The following is a 6,000-nucleotide window of genomic DNA, read 5'->3' on the forward strand; positions in this document are numbered from 1 at the left end:
CGGTTACTCCTTCCCGCGGTCTCGATGGTACAAGTCAATGGCAGGCTTGTAGGACCGATTCCTATACGCCGCTCTGTGCGTCAAGGATGCCCTATGTCTACTTTACTATATGCCATTGCACTTGAGCCCCTCATCACTGGACTTACCTCTAGACTGCAGGGCCTCACTTTGCGTGACAACACCTTTCACTGTAGGGCTTATGCGGACGATCTCCTTTTTCTCACCTGCTCCTCCACGGAACTCAATGATGCCATCCAATGGATCCACCAGTATGGACGTCTTTCTGGTAGCATTCTTAATGTCAGTAAATCGACTATGATGCACATTGGGCGCGGCCTCCCGGCTATGGTGCCGACCCCACTCCCAGTTAGTGCCACCCTTCGTTACTTGGGTATCGAATTTACGAGCTCCACACACCGCACAGTGGCCCTGGCTTACCGGCGGCTTTTGCAGTCGATTCGGCACCATGTTCGCGGTCAAGTGCACCGTAACTTAAACCAACTCCAACGTGTGTCCTATGTCAACATCTATGTCGCCCCTAAACTGGTACACGTCGCCCAGATCCTCCCAATGCCGTTACTCCTTGGCCGCCGCATCCAATCAGCCTTTGGATATTTCGTGTCAGCAGGGGCACTTTTCAAAGTCCGCTACAACACTCTAACACTGCCTCCTGCAAAAGGTGGCCTCGGACTCGTCAACGTGCGGGCACGCTCTTCTGCACTCTTTGTCCACACTCTGTTGCGGCACTGGCAGGGGCCGGTCCCGTCCTAAACACGCAGTCTCTTAGATATCCTCCGACCAGCTTCTCTCGATCCACCGATCAATGTGGCACCTATTTCTCCATTATTGTACTACGTCGCGAATTGTTTCATAGAACTCAGCTACGTTCGGGCCGATCTTCCAGTCACCCGTCCTCCCCGTACAAAAGATTATTATCGTTTGTTTATGCTGTCCAACCCTTGCGACCCCATGGTGCTACAGCATCCTGACATTCACTGGCGCACGGTTTGGGGGTGTGTGCATGCACCCTTTTTACCGTCGTCTGTGTCTGCACTCTGGTATGTTTTAGTCTATGGAAAATTCCCGACTAATAGTCGACTTTATCGCATAGGACTGGCCACCTCCCCACTCTGCCCTGACTGTCAGCTCGAAGACACCGACGAGCACCGTCTTACGTGCCCCCTGAAACAAAACGTATGGCTCCTCATCCAACGAATCGTGGGCTTTTACCTCCGTGCCCCGCCAACGACGGTAACCCCGGATTTCCTGTTGTTGCCCCAGACATTTCACTACCCTCTTGCTAAGCACCATACCCTAATCTGGTTTCGAGGACAGGCTTTAGAATATCTCTTTCGGAGTGGTCCGCATACAGTCCTTGACTTCTGGTACAAAGTTGTGACCGCGCATAGCACCCTCACCCGAAAACCATCTTACCGACAAACTTTTGCCGGTTATCTCCGCAGCGTCTTCCTTGACCCCCCTCAAAGTTGGGGTGTACCATGCCTACCTGTCACATGATGCAACACCCTTATCCACGTTCTCATGCATCGACCAAAAACAAACACAATTTTTTTTTTTTTTTTTTTTTTTTTAGGAAGAAGACAGAATATGTTATATTTTGTTGTATTTAATTTTTTTTAACTAACAGTCATTTGTATATTTTTTAAATGGTACCTTGAAGAACTTTTGCATAGTGAATATATATGTACTTTTAGTTTGTTCAATACAAATTTTTAAACAAAAACAAAACAAAAAAAAAACAAAAAAAAAGGAAAACAGGATATGTTCTAATTTGTTGTATTTCATGTTATTCTAATAATTTGTTTACCTAACACTCATTTGTATATGTTTAACTGGTACCTTGAAGAACTTTTGCTTTGTGTATATATATATGTACTCTCCGTTTGTTCAATAATAAAGAATACAAAAAAAAAAAAAAAAAAAAAAAAAAAAAGTTGGTAGAGCACTTGCCCGTGAAAGGCAAAGGTCCCGAGTTCGAGTCTCCGTCGGGCACACAGTTTTAATCTGCCAGGAAGTTTCATATCAGCGCACACTCCGCTGCAGAGTGAAAATCTCATTCTATGTCAAAAATATCTTCGAACATCGAAATTAGTACACGTTTCACAGCATTATCTGTGGCTTTGAGCCATTTTTGGTCACCAGACGTTTCTTGTCCTGAGATATGACACTGAAAACTTTTTTATTTCACATATACCACCTGCCTTTTCATAGTTTTGAAAAAAAGTAGTATTGAGTTTGGACTGAGAATTCTAGAATCTCTTTTAGATGCTCCAAATGTCTTTGCGACAGCATCGAAATCTGGTAAACAACCGGCTGACCAGGGCAAAAGATATTTGAAAGATTTTCTCTTTCCCAGTGCGGGAGAAATATCTGCATCATTGTTAGATTCTTGCATTATTCAGTGACAACAAACCTTTTACAGAACAGTACCTGAGGACAAGGAACTTATTGTGATGTTTAAAGCTTTCCCGGCGTACTGATTGTTCCATAAAAACACGGGAGAACTGCCGGATATCAGTAACGTTCTGCCACGATATTTCGGCGCAGAGTCTTCTGGCCATCTTCAGGTGAATGCCACTGTAGTAGTACTGGCGAGTACGCGCTGAGCTCCGCTATTTAAAGCCTTCTGAGGTGACATTGCGCATGCGCTGCTCAGCGTGCGCGTTCATAACGGCTCCGTGCGCTGCGCCTCGCGCCCTCCACTGTGAAAGCCTGGCGTATCGGTGCCAGGTCGATTTCCATCTTTATGTAGATAACTACGTCGACTACGAAGTTTCTCTATAACCAGATTCCAAGCAGAGTTTAGGTGATAACCGCTATCTCGATTGATGAGAGTCTCGTTGTCAGATAGTCTTATTTCCACAGATTCATTGATAATCGAGCTCCAAAAGTTTGATGTATGGGCCAAAATTTTTGTGTCGTCGTAATTCATGGAATGGTCTGTGGAAATACAATGTTCGGCGATTGCGGACTTGGTGGGTTGGAGAAGGCGAGTATGCCGTTGGTGTTCCACAGTGCGTTCCTGCACAGTTCGTGTTGTTTGCCCTATATATGATCTGCCGCATTCACACGGAATTTTGTAAACACCTGGTTTACGCAGGCCCAGGTCGTCTTTAACGGATCCCACCAGTGATGAAATTTTAGAAGGAGGACGAAAGATGACTCTCACTTGATACTTTCCCAATATTCTGCCTATCTGTGTAGAAATATTCCCAATAAAGGTAGATAAACAGTCGACCTGAAAGCCTCTTCCTCGTCCTTGTTCCGTCGTTTGTAGGTCTTCATCACTCTGTTCACTTGCCTAGGTGAAAAGCCATTCTTCAAAAATACTTTTTGCAGGTGTTCCAGTTCCACTTGAAGACTGTTGGCGTCAGAGATAGTATGGGCACGGTGGACCAAGGTTTTGAGAACGCCCATTGTTTGTGCTGGATGGTGGCAACTAGTAGCTTGTAGATATAGGTCTGTATGAGTGGGCTTCCTGTACACCGAGTGATCAAGTGTGCCATCACTCTTCCGTCGCACCAAGACGTCTAAAAATGGCAGACAAGCACCTTTCTCTATCTCCATGCTTAACTTTATGTTTTCATGTATAGGGTTCATGTGACGTAAAAATTCTTGGAGACGGTCCAGACCATGAGGCCACACTATAAAAGTGTCGTCAACGTACCGCCAAAATACTGTCGGTTTAAAAGTGGCTGAGTCGAGTGCTCTCTCCTCAAAATCCTCCATAAAAAGATTGGCCACCAGGGGAGACAAAGGACTCCCCATGGTGACACCATCAGATTGTTCATAAAATTCGTTGTTAAATATAAAATATGTAGAGGAGAGAGTGTGCTCAAACAACGCTGTAATGTCTGCACCAAACATATTGCCCATGAGGTGTAGTGAGTCCACCAGAGGCACCTTTGTGAACAGTGAAACCACATCAAGACTGAGCAATAGGTCACTACTTTGCAGTTGTAGTGACTGTAGTTGACTGATAAAATCACCAGAATTCTTTATGTGATGTGCACACTTGCCTATCATTGGTTTGAGCAAAGATGCCAAGAATTTTGCTAGGTCGTAGGTGGCTGCTCCAATGTTATTCACAATTGGACGTAATGGCACATTTTCCTTGTGGATCTTAGGCAGTCCATATAGCCTAGTTGGAACTGAACTGTTTGGTTTCAGTCTCTTGATAACCTCCTTCGGTAGAGAACTATTTGATAAAAATTCTGCTGTTTTTCGCACTACTCGGCTCGTGGGATCCTTATCGATTTTGCGATACGTTGAATCACACAATAAAACATTGATCTTATTAATATAGTCATCCCTTGGCATGAGGACAGTAGCGTTTCCTTTGTCAGATTTTAAGACTACTGTATCCACATCTGCTCGTAAGTTACGGAGGGCTATCCTCTCCATGGGCGAGATGTTATTCTTCATTGGTGCACCCCTGGTCAATACACGGCAAGACTCTCGACGAACTTCCTCCGCTTCATCTGTATCAAGACGGCGTATAGCTTCTTCGATGGCACTGATGAAATCCACTAGTGGCGGTGAAACAGGTGTGGGAGCAAAATTCAGTCCTTTTGCTAGCACAGACACAGTCGCGCCATCTAAAGTTTTCTCTGTCAAATTAACAACAGATCGTCGAGTTGGAACTTCCTGCTGCATCTGTTTAGAAAGTCTGTCAATCTTGGCAGTTTGCCTCGTCACAGCTTTATCATGGCTCCAGTTTGCTTTAGCCGATGTCACACCATCCACCCAGTCCCACGACAGAGAAGATAGTATTGCTGCCAATTCCAAATGTATGTGGAACATGTCCTTTGACACAGAATCCAATTCACGCCGAGTAAAACGAATCCTTTCTCTCACCAAAGCCATGCTTACTTTACGTTTGATGTTGTTTGCAGCATTGGTGTTTATGAAATGCACAATTTTGGCATACGTTGGAATAATGCCCTTGTCTCTGCAACTTAATGAGAATATCAACGAGCTCAGCAGCCTCGCTCTTCTTTCACGTAACTTGTCGAATCTTCGAATACATTCCATCACTTGCTCCCCGTGGAGTTGCTTGATGTGATGTTTAAAGCTTTCCCGGCGTACTGATTGTTCCATAAAAACACGGGAGAACTGCCGGATATCAGTAACGTTCTGCCACGATATTTCGGCGCAGAGTCTTCTGGCCATCTTCAGGTGAATGCCACTGTAGTCGTACTGGCGAGTACGCGCTGAGCTCCGCTATTTAAAGCCTTCTGAGGTGACATTGCGCATGCGCTGCTCAGGGTGCGCGTTCATAACGGCTCCGTGCGCTGCGCCTCGCGCCCTCCACTGTGAAAGCCTGGCGTATCGGTGTCAGGTCGATTTCCATCTTTATGTAGATAACTACGTCGACTACAAAGTTTCTCTATAACAGGATTCCAAGCAAAGTTTAGATGATAACCGCTATCTCGATTGATGAGAGTCTCGTTGTCAGACAGTCTTATTTCCACAGATTCATTGATAATCGAGCTCCAAAAGTTTGATGTATGGGCCAAAATTTTTGTGTCGTCGTAATTCGTGGAATGGTCTGTGGAAATACAATGTTCGGCGATTGCGGACTTGGTGGGTTGGAGAAGGCGAGTATGCCGTTGGTGTTCCACAATGCGTTCCTGCACAGTTCGTGTCGTTTGCCCTATATATGATTTGCCGCATTCACACGGAATTTTGTAAACACCTGGTTTACGCAGGCCCAGGTCGTCTTTAACGGATCCCACCAGTGATGAAATTTTGGAAGGAGGACGAAAGATGACTCTCACTTGATACTTTCTCAATATTCTGCCTATCTGTGAAGAAATATTCCCAATAAATGGTAGATAAACAGTCGACCTGAAAGCCTCTTCCTCTTCCTTGTTCCGTCGTTTGTAGGTCTTCATCACTCTGTTCACTTGCCTAGGTGAAAAGCCATTCTTCAAAAATACTTTTTGCAGGTGTTCCAGTTCCACTTGAAGACTGTTG

The sequence above is a fragment of the Schistocerca piceifrons genome, chromosome 3 (assembly GCF_021461385.2).
Source record: "Schistocerca piceifrons isolate TAMUIC-IGC-003096 chromosome 3, iqSchPice1.1, whole genome shotgun sequence".
NCBI classification, from domain to species: domain Eukaryota; kingdom Metazoa; phylum Arthropoda; class Insecta; order Orthoptera; family Acrididae; genus Schistocerca; species Schistocerca piceifrons.